General features: G+C 42.7%; 1 pseudogene; it reads right to left on the bottom strand.

Annotated features, from left to right (window-relative positions):
* Positions 1-1,234: 1,234 nt before the first annotated feature.
* On the bottom strand, positions 1,235-12,579 carry LOC101785230 (annotated as a pseudogene).
* Positions 12,580-16,656: the final 4,077 nt, after the last annotated feature.

Below are 16,656 nucleotides of genomic sequence, written 5' to 3'. Positions count from 1 at the left end.
ATGAAAAATAGTAGTTTGATTTTTGAGATGTGGGTGCACATGATGTGAGGTGCAGTTGCAGTGGAATTATAAAATGGTTGCTCATGGATATTTTTGTTAACAAAATTGTAGAGCCACAAAAAAAAGTCTCAAGTTATTCTTCTTCATGTAAATAGACTTTATTTTTGGGTGATACGACGGCTGTATGGGCTTGAAGATTTAAAAGAGAAGTGCTTTAAGCAACTCCAAATCTGGGGAAAAAGCCATTGTTCGGAGACTTTTCCTAATCTTTTATAGCGATAATGGCTGGCCCAGATTTAGGGGTGTTTGTTTCTCTAGTGTCTCCTAAAATTTCTGTCACATCAAATGTTTAGATACTAATTAGGAGTATTAAATATAGACTAATTACAAAACTAATTGCACAGATGGAAACTAATTTGCGAGATGAATCTATTAAACCTAATTAGTTCATGATTTAACAATGTGATGCTACAGTAAACATGTGCTAATGATGGATTAATTAGGCTTAATAGATTCGTCTCGTGAATTAACCTCCATCTGTGTAATTAGTTTTATAATTAGCTCATATTTATTCCTCCTAATTAGCCTCTGAATATTTGATGTGACATGAATTTTAGGAGGTCCTAAAGATCTGAACACCCCCTAGTCCCTTTTGGCGGCCACGGCATCTCATCAGCTGCACCAGTCACCACAGATTCCTTTCCACATGGAAAGGACGACATGTGTTCACTCAGCATGCAACGGGCAATTAAATAAAAGAGCAAAAAGTATGTCACAAAAGGTTGCAAAAATTCGTGGTGACACAGCCATTGGATGCAAAAGACTCATCAGCTGTTCTTTTTTCTGATGAAATGATCTGATTAACAAATGCTGGAGCGCCAGGATATTCACTAATCCCTGCCATGGCATATAACAAACAAAAAGATGCAACATATAACACGCACTTGCTTGATTCAGCATGAAGTCTTAATTCATTATAAATTATTACACCAACATCATATCCAATACAAATAATCAACTTTGATTAAAAAAAAGACGTAAAATGGTTGGCTATGAACGAGGGTACTGTACAACTACAGATGCACATTAAGAATGGCGAGTGATTGGTGAAGAGCTTTGCTCTTATTTGTGCTTTAGAAGGACAAGAACACTTTCAGATATGGCCTCCATCTGGGAGGCAATCGTGACGTGAACTATTTCCAACTGGTTGGAAGCTGCTCACCTCGATCGGGCAATCAAGGGACGTGTTGTTCAGGCACTCAAGGAATGCTTTCCTGGCTCGGTATAGTTCACCTCTAGCTGTTCAAGCTTCTCGAACTTAAATCCACGGATTCTGATCTCTTCCTTCTCGGAGGTGTCCTTGTAGTCGACGTCCTGGATAGTCCGGTCTTTATTATGTACATGACCAGTAACTTTAACCTGCAAACTGGCATGAAGCAATGACATATGAGCAAAATATTTCATCATGACTTCGCGAGAGACGTCAGCAGTCGGGACCGCTGGTGTGGTGATTTGTTCGGATATGGATGGCTTGCGCAGTTCGTGTACGAAAATTCCTGCTGGAACTTCTGCACGAGTTGAGCCCATTTTGGATAAGACATCGGCGGCAACGTTGTTGTCGCGAACGAAGTGATGAAATTCCAAGCCTGAGAACTTGTTTTCCTGTTTACGGACTTCTTTGCAGTAATCATCCATGTTGTCCTTGTTCCGGTCCCACTCGTCATTGACCATGTTTATAATGACTAGAGAGTCGCCGTACACTAGTAGTCGTTTGATGCCGAGGAAGATTACAAGGCGAAGGCCGTGGAGTAGTGCTTCGTACTCAGCTTCGTTATTAGATGCTTCCCAGAATATTTGCAGTACATACTTGAGCTGGTCTCGCCTGGGGGAGATGAGTAATACGCCTGCGCCGGCCCCTTCGAGTTTGAGGGATCCGTCAAAGTACATTACCCAGTGTTCTGGCCGTTCGACTGGTGTTGGCACTTGATTTTCAGTCCATTAAGCTACGAAGTCGACCAAAGCTTGGGATTTGATAGCTGTCCTTGGCTTGAAGTCCAAGGTGAGAGCTCTGAGTTCAACTGCCCATTTGGAGATTCTACCCGTGGCATCTCTGTTGTGGAGAATTTCGCCGAGCGGGAAGTCGGAGATGACTGTGATGTTGTGCTCTTGGAAGTAATGGCGCAGTTTCCGGGAGGTGAGCAAAATTGCGTATCAGAGCTTTTGTATCGGTGAATACTGAGTTTTGGAGTCCAAGAGTACTTCGCTGACGAAGTAGACAGCAGCCTGTGAGTTTCTGCATATCCTTAATGCTAGCTGGTGCCTGCATTATTTTGATGGCAGATATTTTTTTCGGGTTGGCCTCAATGTCGCGATGGCTAATGATGAACCCGAGTAATTTGCCGGAAGGTACTCCAAAGACGCACTTAGTTGGATTGAGTTTCCATCGGAAAGCGCGTAGACTAGAGAAAGTTTCCTCCAAGTCAGCGATGAGTTCCTCCCGGTTTCTTGTTTTGACGACTACGTCGTCGACATAAGCTTCAACATTGCGGTGAAGTTGCTTTTCGAAGCACATCTGTATGACCCTTCGGTAAGTTGCCCCTGCATTTTTTAGTCCGAAGGACATTGTTTTGTAGCAGAAAGCTTCGAAAGGCGTGATGAATGCTATTTTGGCTTGACCCTCCTCTTTGAGGCTTATCAGGTGATAGCCGGAGTAGCAGTCAAGAAAGCACAGTAAAGCGCACCCAGCGGTGGAGTCGACCACTTCATCGATCCTGGGTAGCCCGAAAGGGTCTTTTGGGCAGTGTTTGTTGAGGTCGGTATAGTCGACACACATTCTCCACTTGTTGTTTTTCTTACGAATGAGCACGGGGTTGGCGAGCCAGTCAGGATGAAAGACTTCTTTGATGAACCCTGTCGCGAGTAGCTTGGCTAACTCTTTTTTGATTGCTTCTCGTCTGTCTTGAGCGAACCGGCGTAGTCGTTGCCGTTTTGGAGTAGCTTTGGAATCGACATTGAGAGAATACTCAATCAACTCCTTGGGCACACCTGCCATGTCAGCTGGTTTCCAAGCAAAGATATCATGGTTAGCCCGAAGGAAGCTGACGAGCGCGAATTCCTATTTAGGATCTAGCCCTATTCCGATCAGGGCTGTTTTGGAAGGGTCACCCGTCTGGAGGTCAACTGATTTGAAGTCTTGCTCACTGGCGGGTTTCACCTTTGTGGATCCCGACTTGTTTTCCGGGATCTCTAGTTCGGTTGGATGGAGCTCCTTTGAAGCTGTGAAGACTTGTTGCATGGGACTATGTGCTTGAGTAGTTGCAGCAATTTCCACAGCTTCAGTGTCGCATTCGTAGGATCGCCGTAGATCTCCTCGCAGCTTGAGTTCTCCCTTGGGGCCTGGCATTTTGAGTACCAGGTAAACATAGTGTGGTATGGCCATGAATTTGGCGAGTGCTGGCCTTCCGAGTATGGCGTGGTAAGATGTCTCAAATTCGGCGACTTCAAATCTGATGTACTCGGTGCGGTAATGCTCCTTAGTTCCAAAGGTAACCGGAAGGACAACTTGTCCTAGTGGTATAGCTGCATTTCCAGGCACAATGCCATAGAAAGGTGAATCAGTTGGAGTGAGCATTTCAGTAACGTCAAGGCACATCTTCCTCAATGTCTTGGCGAAAATAACGTTGAGTCCGCTTTCGCCGTCGATGAGTACTTTGGTCAACTTTGAGCCTGCCACAACCGGATCCAGGACTAGTGGGAAACGGCCTGGTTCTGAGAACTTGGTCCATTGATCTTTTCTACTGAAAGAAATAGGCACTTCTGAACATTTCAACGGTGTTGGATCCGTTGGTTCGATAGCCATGATCTCCCTGAGTACGAGTTTGTTGGCTCGCTTGGATGCGGTGCCTGTGATACCGCTGAAGATGACGTTGACGGTTTTTGAGGCGGTCTGAAAGTCGCCCTCTTCGTCTTCGTCGTTGTGGACTTTGTTCTTGCCCTTATATTTTTTCTTGGTCTATTCTTTAGGAGGTGGTGATGCGGGTAAGTCTTGCATGACTCAGCGCATGCTGTAGCAGTCTATTGCCGAGTGCTTGCTAGTCGGGTGGCATGGGCACTGCTTTTTGAGTAGTTTAGTGAAGGTTGGCCATTCATCGTTTTTACGGGGCCCCTTTTTTCGGAGTTGGTCATGGCAGCACAGTGTTGTCGAGCTTCCTTTTGCGATTGTGATTACTCGAATAGTTGTTTCGAGTATCATTATGTCGAGTTCTATCTTGCTCATTGTTGTGGTTGTTGTCGCGTCCACGGTTACGGTGGGATCCGAAACGATCTCGCTCTTTGTCTTATTCGTCCGCCCATTGCTGCACCATGACTTTGAGTTCTTTGACATTAGCTGGTCGTCGGTGACCGAAGTCTTGGTATGTTCATCGATCGTAGAGTCCGTTCTGGAAGCACTCGATGACGTCTGTTTCGGAAATGTCAACTATGGTAGCCTTCTTTTCGAAGAACCGTCGCAAATAGTCGCGTAAGGTCTCGCCTTCTTTTTGCTTAATTTGACTTAAGTCAATCTTGTTGCCTGGTCTAGCCATGGAGCCGGCGAAGTTGTTGGTGAAAGCCTTTGTCAAGTCTGCCTAGGAGTCAATAGACTTGGGTTTGAGTGACTCAACCCAGGTCAATGGTGCGGGCTCCATGCATATGGGGAAGTGGATAACTTTGGTGTCGTTATTCCTCCCGGCTGCTTGGACGGCTAGCGAGTAACATCGTAGCCATTGGATTGGGTCTTGTTTGCCATCATACTTGGTGATTCCGGTTGGCTTGAACTTCTCGGGTAATTTTATTTTCAATACCCGGTTTGTGAAAGCAGGAAAGTGGTTGTAGTTGTCGACTTCTCGCTCACGCCGACTGTTGAGAATTTCTCGCAGATCACTAAAGCTAGACACTTCATTGTTCTTCCGAGTAGGGCGGATACTTCTAACTGAGTTGGTGCAGCTGACCTCGCCAATATCCTTATGGCAAGCTGGGGATTTGTGCTTGCTTGGACCTTGGCTGTGCTGTCGAGGTTGGTTAACTTCATTGCCTTTTTTTGGGGCACTGTTGTTGTCTGCAGCTCCCCTGCTACCTTCTTGGTCAGCTGAGATGCGAGGAATGGATGGAATTGGTGTTTCTTTGTCGAGTAACTTGTAGGCTTGCTCCGCGAGTTGTGCGATCAGTCTGTTGCCACGCTGCACGAGTTGAGTTGTGGCTTCGTTATCCCTATCCTGAGGCATCAACGTTGTTAAAAGGTTGATCGAGGCGATAGCCACGAGTGGAGTATTGTGCTCCTGAGCCTGAACTGCGTCGAAGGCCCTTTTCAAGATTTGTAATGGGAATATTTGTAGCCATCGACTGCCGTCGCTCGGCTCGAGTAGCGTTGCGCATCCTTCTTTGGTTTCTTTGCTCGGAGGTTTCATTGTGAGGGGCGTCAGCTGTAGACTCATCTTTGGAGATTTTGTCGAGTTGCGCTAATCGCCTGGGGGTTCTGTTCTGGCTAGTACCCGGGTTGTTATTCTGAGTAATAACAAGTATCTCTCTGTCCGGGTAGTAGCTTCTGGAGCTTGACGTTGCAATCTCTGTGGATCTTTCCTCTTGGTTGTAAGTGAGTGGAACACCTTCTTGATATGGGAGGTTGTCTATATGGGCGACAAGGCGCGAGTTGTAGTCACGGTCAAGGAAAGATGGTCGCAATCCTGGCCAGTGGACGAATCTGCCTTGTGATGTGGAAGTGATTACCAATCCTTGGGCTGGACCAGATAATGGTATCTCTGGCGAATAAGATGAGTCGGAGTCGACGTCTTCATCATGCCCGAGTTCAAATCGAGTTCGAGTAAGAAAGCCTTGGTGAACTCTTGTTGCGTTGCGGAGTCCGTGCAGGAACCGCTTTGAAGTCAAAACCGACTTGGACACTGGCTGGGATTGACTAGTCCGAGGCGAAGTCGAATCTAACGCGTAGTCGAACTTGAACTCGTCGATTTTGAAATCTTGGTTTTTTCCGATCAGATCTTCTAGTTTCTTCTCCTGAGTATCGACGATCTGGCGCCGGAACGAACCCGAGCCGTCGGCGACACAAAGCCAAGATCCGAAAATGAAGGTGGCGCCAGCTTCGATGAGGAAGACGGGCCTAATGATGACCTTTGCCATTGAGTTCGCGCTGAGAAACTCGACGAGTACCCCTACCTGGCGCGCCAGCTGTCGATGTTTTAGACCGACAACCCGCCTAGGGGGTACCCTAGGTGGTCTTTTGTGCGGTAAGGGTCGTCGAGAATCAACGAATCAATGGTGACGCAATGAACACGATTTAGACACGTGCGGGCCGCTAGATCGCGTAATACCCTACGTCCTGTGTGTTGGTTTGTATTGATGAACTGGAGTTGTTGTTGAGGGGGGTCCCTGCCCGCCCTTATATACACGGGAGGGCAGGGTTACAAGTCTGAGTCCTAGTCGGGTACTATTATAGAGTTCTACTCGGTAAGATCCGAGTAGTTTTCCATAAACATACTTGACTAGTCCGAGTGGGATACGCCTATCCCTTGTTCTGATCGTGTCCGAGTACGCCCCTTAGTGGTCCGTCCAAGGTCTACTTGTGGTCCTGGGGTGTATGCCCGACAAAGGTAGTAGCGGAACTGTGATACTTGAATTATGCCCAGGTCTCTTGAGTTAAAGATGCTTAATAATGTTAATACCTTAGCTTCATCGACAACATTGACAATAAGAGTGCCGTCCAACGAAAGGCCTTTAAGGAAGATGTTCCGACCATTGATGACCAAAGCTAACCTTTGAGAAATGGAAGAGTTGCCACGCACTTTCTCCTTGACATCCTTGAAGGTAAGACCCCACCGTGGACTCCAGGTTATTCGTGGCCAAACCTCTACCTCTTGCCCATTGAAGATGTCAATTACAGGGTCAGCAATCTGTGCACCAGCTTGGAAAGGGAGGGAAAGGATCGCGGTGAGCAGGAGCACAAACAACTTGAGAACTAGCCCGTTGCCATTGGATAGCATGCCCCACCAAAGGAATATGCCAATGGCATCACCTTTCTCAAAATAAGGCTATTTGCCCTGTAAATTGCCATCTCTCCTGAGGTTGCACTATGATAAGGATTGCCTTTTGGAACATGGAAGGCATATCAAATTATAAAATTTATAAACACCCATGCACGCAAGATGTTGGAAAAAGACAACTGCTCCAAAGTAAGAGAAACATGGCAAATACTGATGGATAGTCCTAGTTTACCACAACATCAGATACGCAAACAAATATAGACGGAATCGACAGAAGTGAATAGACAAAGTGTAATTAAAACTAACCTCAACAACAGGGGGAAAAAATCAAATTTAACAATTAACAGACCTAGTTCAAATAAGAAGCCTTGGCAAAAGTACTTCACAACCAATGGTAAAAATCACTAACAATGTAGAATAAAAATAAATAATCAAATTTAACAATTAACAGACCTAGTTCAAATAAGCAGCCTTGGCAAAAGTATATCACAACCAATGGTAAACTAACAATGTAGAATAAAAACACTAATCTTAGAAAGAGTTCAAATCTTACTTTAGCTGCATCTTCAAGATTATTCTTCGCAGGAGCATAAGCAAGCCATGTATCCATCACCTAGAATTGAAGTAAATAAAGGCAGAATAATAATAAAATAGTTAGGGGATGAACAACACTTAATAACATGAATTGCTAATGATCTTAGAGGTAAGAAATAATAACACATGTAAGGAACATAGTGTCTAAGATTCAATTTAGTGATGTTCTTCCTAGTTCCTAGAGAAACAAAAACAACATTAGATTACCACCACTCTCCTTTGATTGGAGTGTTTTTTCCTATTCCCCAAAAGGTAGAGTGGCACTTAGAATTCCTAACAGAACACTGAAAATATACTGCCTTTTCAAAAGTGTACATTATATGAGAATAAGTGGATAACTACTTCCAATATAAGTTCTCTTTTCTGACTGTGCCCATTAATCATTCATTGGAGAGTTAAGGCACTGCAACGAATCTATTAAATTCTTAATGCAATCTTTTTTTTATCATGTACACTCACTACATCGGTATGCAGCAAGATGGGACCTTGGCTATATCGAGTAGAAAAAAACTGAGAGCAGGAATGCAGCGCATTCTTTGTACTCAAGATACTTATCCACATGGTACAACTGATAGAAATGGTTAGCTGACATGCTCAAGGCTCAACAGATGATCAGCTGCCTCTTATCGTGAATCCAACTTTTGCTGATGGAGGCAGTGTTTTTGGATAGTCTTGCATCATGCATTCTACACGAGTGGAGGATTTAAATGCCGTCTTGGTTGAATTAGTATACCTAAATTGACAAAAATGATAAGAGGTTGGGGTTAAACAAAGGACCAAAATTCATATTGAGAACCTATACGCAAAATCAAGATAGAACTTGGTAGTATCACTGTGAATAGAAGTAATTAAGAGAACCGGCTCAGACAAATTACTTGCGATTTACAAATTCAGAAATGGCACCATGTGTTTTCTTGAGCTCCTCAATGTATGGTCCAAGTTTCAGTATCAGCTGCAAAAGTTCAGTATTTCTCTTAGTACAACAAAACATGCATTTTTTTCTTAGTAAAAAATAATAATGTTGACAAAGTTTTTCTCAGTTCTAAAAGCAATAAAGAAAATGAACATAAACAGCATAATGACTATGTGACATTGAAGATAACATCATCCACATTAACTCATATCGCTGTTAGCATTACATGTGCCTCCAAATCATAAGAGAAAGACAATATATTAATAGACGGTTTGCCATCATCCAAAAGGGAAATGTAATAAGACAAGCCATCCTAAGAACCGTGTTCATGGCATTTGGCAAGAGTCCAAGGATCTTTTGAAGTGTCGACCTAGTGAAAGTAAAATTTATCCCTTTGGAATATGTATAGTTTACCTGGTTTATATTTCCAGGATATGGAGAATAGCCTATCTCACAATTTGCATCTCCATCAGGATGTCCAGCTGCACGAAGGAGTGGATCAAACTGATTGTACTCTACATTGATGACCATTGTTCTACCTGTCCACAATAATAGAGTTCTGATAAATTTACAAAACAAATCAATTAGATGCAACCAGCCAATTGAAATGCCAGTATAGAATAGTCGAGAAATGACTCTTTAAAATCTTTCTAAATAAAAGAATATTTTTCTTGATTTTCATAGTACAAACTTACTAAAAACTGAAAGATTAATTACATAATTTTTTTTGTTCAAAATATGACAAATGATAGATTTCTTGCTTTCAGAACAACTCGCATCAATGGGGTAAATGATACTAAAACCTACCATCAACATGAGTAAGTTTGGTAATTCCTCCAATTGCTTCTTTTGCCTTCCTAGGAACTGCGAGAGAATTTACATTGTAACCCTTAGTGGCACTGACACCTAATGCTGATGGTATTGCCTACAAAATTAAAAAAAATAAAGAAATCATGTTAGTTCTTTGTAGCCAAAGGTCCTGTAGGAAATTGAGGTGGCCCTAATACCCATTAATCTAAGGACCTACACCTAGGACACCTACTCACTCTGGAGTCGGTCAACCCTTTTAATTTCTAGTTATTTAGTGCGACGGGTCCTTTCGACGACAGAGCCGCCATCTCACTTCCGGGTGGCAGAGCCAACCAACAGATGAAGCTGACTTCTAGGTGGCAAAGCCAACCTACGATGAAGTCCAGACCCTTGTGATCCCGAGTGGCAGAGCCAACCTTCAATGGATCACAACTTATGCACTAAGTACTTAGAAACTATATGGCCTAACTGGGAGACTAACACTTGTAAGAAACAGAACTTTATTACAACACAACAATACTACAGAAGAGTGTACAACACCCTCTCTTTAGTGGCTAGCCTAGAACTCACCCTTTACTTCTACCATAGTCCACTCATTTATCATGCTGATGGTTGAATGGCATGGTAAGGAAGAGCGCCTCTATTTATAGGTCAAGGGAGTTCATACGATGATGACATGTGTCTCCTTCCAGAGTTTTCACTAGACAAATATCTATGTTCTATAATATTCTAATTTCTTCATGGCAAAAATATCTAGTGCCTTCATGGAAAATATCATGGATCATGAGTTGTGGGGAAGGCTCTAGAAGTTTGTATTCCTTTCCTTCAATAGGTCCCTTTATCTCATGGAAGCAGTTTCATCTTTATTAGAGGTTTTAAGGGTCCTTGGAAAATACGAAGAGGTAGCACAATTTACATACGGGGATGTGCCTATTTTTTGGCACCAAAGTATTAAAATTTGGAACCTACGGTACCGGATTCAGTTTACAATTTTGATATCTCTTGTTACATTTTTAAGGATGTTAAAAATTTTCTATCTTTTGGTAGTAAATTATAGTACAGTAGGAGGTCAGAGTACAAACATTGAAAAGCAACCCATTTGTATCCTGGAAAAAGAGAACCCACTTTCGCCCTTCACTCTTCCTATCAAAAGAATACACATTATCATTTTAGTAAATTATTTCATCATATATAACTGCTAATTTCTTCAAGTAGGGAAAAAAACTGCTCCCAGTGGTGAATTCTTGAATCAATGAGCATACCATTGTTCAAGCAAGCCACTTGAATAGAGAAGAGAATGAACATCTCCATGCCCAGGTGGCTTTGTCTGTCAGGTCACAAAACTGAGAGTAAGAAATGTGGACGGACACACAGTGTATGCAGAAACAATATGGTTAGCATATTTCAAATACAATGTTATTGATCCTCATATGGAAATTTTCTACCTGATTTTGTACTTATCATTTGGGTCTAATGCAAGCCTTGCATCATTGTCAGCTAGACATGCTACGTTTTCATGAAAAAGAAAATGAACATGTACGGTCAACACCAGAAGTAGATAGAATAGAGGTTTTCTCCTAACAAGCTAATAAAAAGAATAGGGAAATAGAAAAAACCTGCTTTAGTATTTTCACTTGAGATGGTTTCATTCCGAATTAGGAGTTCGACTCCAAAAGCTTGATGGTTAGTGCATTTGTATCATCAGAAGTCATAATAACAAATGGAATCTTTGTATGACACCCTCCTGCATGGCAACGAACAGCATCAATAAGAATAAAACAAGACCTGAAGCTTCTCTGAGGCCCACCACGTATCATGTGTAAGTAATGAAACTAGCAAACTAATTCAACTGATTGCCAGATCTCTTGTACAGAAGGGGCATATGTATAAACGATTAAAACAAGACACACTTAATGCTAAGATCAAAATTAAATTCGTGAGAACTATTAAAAAAATGATAGGCACTATAGAGACAATGTTGGTAAGTCATTAATCCATTACAGATAAAGTGAAGAGTACAGACCATCAACCATTTTGCAGCTGGCCTCTTATAAAGATAGAATAGACTCTATGTAATGTTGAAGGAAACATTTTTCAGTAGTCGTTTCCCGGGGAAGTGCTACCTAACCAAAATCATAGAGTAAAAGCTTTGAACCATGACACCAAGAAAAGAAAAGGTAAAGAATATATCAAACTAACATTTATCCCTGAGAACAATTGTGATGTTGTGATGTGTTAAGTTATTCAATTGAATGATTTAGAGTTCATGATGCTCAACTTAAGTGTTTCCGGAACAAACCCATGAAAAGAAAAGATATTAGGGCCAAGTTAATCTATCAACAAAATGGATATAAGACGACTTACAGAAGGAGTAAAACCATCATATGGGTTTTTGCCTGCTTTTGAATCTACCAAAAGTTTTTTGGCATTCTGGATGTACGATACGAGCCTTGAATCTGCCAAAAGTTTTTTGGCATTCTGGATGTACGATACCAGCCCTCCAGGATAGCTTGAATTAAGTCGACGAACCTAAGACAATCAAACTTTCAGAATATAGGGGAAAAAGTATTTTTCTGATTATGACTTCAGGGCATAGATTACAGTGCTATAAAATGTACAAATATATGCACAGAAAGGGAAGATGACACTGTACTTGATTGTACTACTGAAAAGAGTAGTTCATGTGTAATATGACATTTCAAAATTCTTGCCAGATACTATTGGTACAGTGTGCTTTTTTTGTTGGATCAATAAGCATGGAACAACTCTATGGTGATGTAATATCAGTGCTGCTACATGTCCTCTATATGAATACACACCTAATCAAAGAAGCCTTTTTTTCTTGTCATCATCAACACCTGGTTCTGGCCCGTGTTCAAGCAGGTGCATCTGTCCCTCATTCAACAGCATTTTTGCAAGTTCAACCTAGAATCACTAGGCAATAAGCATCAAGCAAGGAGAAAAATAAAGCACGGTGCTTTGATCCATCAATCGAATCAAATTAACAGTCTTTCGCACCACATAGACGAATACATTATGATGTACTTTATTTAAAAATAATGGTGCATAATTATTCAGCCAACCCATGTCTTACAAATACTTTCATGATTCTTGATGGGGCTGAGTTAGATGTACATCCTTTTTGCCCCTTGCCTCACCCTCTCCCGCACCGTGCAACTTCCCCCACGGAGCTTCTCCGACCGCCTCTATCCTCTGCCCGCCTTTCCTCATCGCACCGCCTCCTCCTTGTCAAGCTGTCGCAGCTGGTGAGCCCCGCGGCCTTGGGGCGCGGCCCTGCTGCTCCCTAGCCGTGCAGCGCCATTCCCCGTCAACAGCCAAGCCAAGGTCACGGCCGGTGATGCGCCGCCGGTCCGTGCCTGTAGGCGTGCGTGGGTGTGTTTCGTGGGAAGGAGAAGAGAGAAAGAGGGGGGTTATGGGAAAATCCAGGGACCCAAGTGCAAGACACAATAGATCTAAGGGTCTAGATGCAAAATGACCTCGATTTTCTTTATTTCCAAGAGTTAGATAGCTGAAAATTTTGGAAATGCATAGAAATGTGTATAGAAATGCTAAAAATGCAAACTTGTTTTGTTCTCTTCATGTTGATATCTAGTTTATTTAAAAATTGAGTATGTGCATTCTACTATTGTAGGTCTTGCTCTATGATTTATTTTGTTCTAGATTTGTTAAATACTTTATAAATCATGTGATGATCCAAAAATTGTGGAACTAATTTTGCTAGCTTTCATTTATCATGTATGCTCCAAATCTGTAACTAGTTTAGGGCTGTCACACTGTATTAGATCTATTTCTTACTTAATGTATTAATTTTGTTATTTGCATAATAAATATCAGAAAAATGATAAAATGTTGAAATCACTTCTGTGTTTGCCGTATAGAATCTAGGGAAAATGATATTTATGTTTTTCTAGTTGATTTACATGTCTTTTATGATTTAATATTTTTAATAATAGTTTATATTATTTATTTTATATCTCATTAATGAAAATAGATTTTAAGGTGAATCCAACTTTCATGACCATGTTTCGTGATCCTCTATTAGTGTGATTTATTTCATAATTGTTGCTCAACCAGCAATTTTAATCTTGCAAATCATGCTTGCTAGTGGATTAATCACTTAAGGTGATCATTCCATTTAATTTTGATGATTGGTTACTGTTGAGGGTGTGATTGTTCTATTAACAATTCATTCCTTATTGTTCCTATTATTTTCCATGCATTTTATGAGTATTTGCACTCATAGCATCATCTCTAATGGATGCACGCATTTCATTCATTTTAGAGAGCGAGTTGCCGGAGAACGAGTCGGTTGAGCCTGAAGCTAAGGCCGACATAGAAGTGGTTGTTCAACCCGAGGAAACCCAAGGCAAGTAGCTATGTATACTTATCCTACTTTTCTAAATAAATTTGTTACTATGTATAGCTATGGGATGCATGTGGGTTATCTATCTTATTGCATTGTTAGAACCTATGTTGTTGATATTATGACCTCCCTTGCTTTCTTATCATACACCTTGTCGCTCGAGTAGTATGGGTAATGTTAGATTAATCTTGTTAATAGCTTAGCCATGCTTAGACATAGAATGGTCACTTCGGTAAGGGAATGGTTAGGTTAATCAACACCGATTCTAGTATGGTTCTCTAATGTTGTTGAATAAATGAAATGATGGTTAATTGGATATGAGATTTGAGCAGTGTGTAGGGTCACGAGAATGGAGTCTTGGTGACATAGACCGCTTGAGTCGATTAAGGACCGTCCATTATTGACGTTGGTTTGAGCACCTTTTTCGTGCTACCACATGTTCTCGAATGTGATGAATAAACCTAATACCTTACTTGTCTCACTCTATGAGGCACGGTCCTAGATGTGTGGTCCTCGAACTATGTAGAGGAGCCTAGGGGTGTCCCAGATGGACCTAGGTCGTCCTCCACACAAGCTAGGCGTGTTTTCCTCATAGTTTGGGGCAGTTTGGAAAAGGGTTGGCATGAGTACCCCCTTGTGCACCATTGATCGGGTGTGCGAGCCACAAGGTTCTCGAGTCGTGTGGGTAAAGAGTACACCCTTGCATGGATAAATCAATTCAAATTGCCATGCTCTCGGTTATGAGCAAGCTCAAGTCCCATGAATTCATCGTATAGTTATCGGATACTTATGTTACTTGTTCATATATTTACGCTCTATGTTACCATGTTAATGCAATTGTTTTCACCTAAAATTTGAAGTGGGTTTGGGCAAGATTAATAAAATTTGCTAGGTGTCCATTGGATGTTATTCACATGCTTATGGTCACAAATTAAGGATAGGATGAGATAAACTTTTGCAGATCTACTTAACCTTAATACCTTACTCCTTGTTCAACCCTATGCATGATCCTTGTTATGTATTTGCGTAAGACTTGCGAGTACCTTTTGTACTCATGTTGCTATCGCTCACTAAAGTTGCAGGTGAACCGGAGGCCGTGTTCAGTCACTTTTACCCCTCCGATCTGAGGGTGGGTGATGAGTGACTAGAGCTGTCATTGTTGCTTCGATAGTGTTCTTGGGCAACTACACGATCGTTTCTTTTGCGTTAATCTATCTCATACGTTGCGTAGATGTGTTCTCTTCGTAAGTTAAATTTTGGATAAACTTGAACAGTAATATTTAATCTCATGTTGCTGTTGTCATGAGTCCAAGACTTATATTTTGGAACTCATTTATTTAAATTTCAGATTTGAACTATGTATGTCACGAACTTGTAATCTTAATTGTTGAACTTGTGTAATGCTTAAAATTGTTCTTTGTGGTTCATGTGGTGATGTGCGATTTGTATGGTTGGTGTTGTTCGATCTTAGGCATCTTGTGAAACACTTACCGGACTACCAAAATTATCTTTTTTGTTACGTTGAATTGCATCGAGTTTTTTATCTCTACCTGTAAATTGTCACTCGTAGGAAGACGAGTAACTCATCACCGGTCAAATTGGACTCTTCTCACATCCACCGCGCGCGTCCTCCCTCGCGCCCTGCAGGCGGCAGTACGCCACGGGCCACCGTCGCGGCGCGTTGCACGCCTGGATCTTTACTCACTGTCGGGCCACGCGCGCGCGGCAGGAGCGGATGGGTGCCTCTGCCCGAGCGGCCCCTGCCCCCGCGCGCACAGTGCGGCACTGTGCGCGCAGGCTCTCTTTTCTTTCCTCGCGCTTGCGCCTTCCTCCTCCACCGGCCCCGCCCCGCACCAGGGGTGTCGTCGGCTCGTCGCGGAACCCATTTCCGTCAAAGCGGCAGCAGTGGACGGACACCGCGCGTGCGCTCGCGCTCCGGCTCGATCGCACCACCGCCCCACCGCGCGTCCGCACCCTCCGTCCGTCTCGGCGCGTGCTGCTGCGGTAAAGGGGGTGATGATCGCGTTCGCCGTGAGCTGACCGCCTGCCCGTGTGCCGGCTGATAACCTGAACTGTTCGGTCCATGCCACGAGGGAGCTCGCGAACGTCAGTGTAAAGAACGAAAGGCAGCGACGTGCGTGCATGACGCGCGTGGAGGCTCTTGTTTGTTTGCTCTCGTACTTCCTCGCTGCGAAAGTCGGATGGTTCGCGTGGCCGTGGATCTTTGAAGAATGCGGAAACCACGGACCACTGTGAAAAAAAAGCTCGAAGCTTCTTTCGGGAACCAGAGCTCAGTAGTTCGCAGGGGACAGGGGAAATATTACCAGGATGAGTAGGAGTAGTAGGTGTGAGTCGTGGAAGTTCTGACGATGCGTCGCCTCACCAATTTGGTACCCTGCTATAGAAATGGCTACGTCTCTAGGGTATCCAGCCGGAAGCTGGCCTGGCCTGGGACGGTCTGCAGACTGCAGAGATCATAACGCGAAATATTACCCTTATTCCTGTCATTTTCTTCCTCCGTTCCTGTGCATCTTATCTCACTTCGACGGCTTTCAGGTATATTTTTCTCCCGTTCTTTGCATGATCCTCCTCTCTCTAAAGTTTGGCTCACTAGTGTTAAAGTTTAACACCCGTCACATCGGATGTTTAAATGCTAATTAGGAGTATTAAACATAGGCTAATTATAAAACTAAGGGCCTGTTTGGCTCCCTGGTGTTAAAGTTTAACACCCGTCACATCGAATGTTTGGATGCTAATTAGGAGTATTAAACATAGACTAATTACAAAACTAATTGCACAGATGGAGTGTAATTCGTGAGACGAATCTATTAAGCCTAATTAGTCCATGATTTGACAACGTGGTGCTACAGTAACCATTTGTTAATGATGGATTAATTAGGCTTAATAGATTCGTCACGTGAATT

The sequence above is a fragment of the Setaria italica genome, chromosome III (assembly GCF_000263155.2).
Source record: "Setaria italica strain Yugu1 chromosome III, Setaria_italica_v2.0, whole genome shotgun sequence".
Taxonomy (NCBI): Eukaryota; Viridiplantae; Streptophyta; class Magnoliopsida; order Poales; family Poaceae; genus Setaria; species Setaria italica.
The sequence above is the reverse complement of the archived record's forward strand: the minus strand, read 5'-3'. Positions and strand labels throughout refer to the sequence as shown.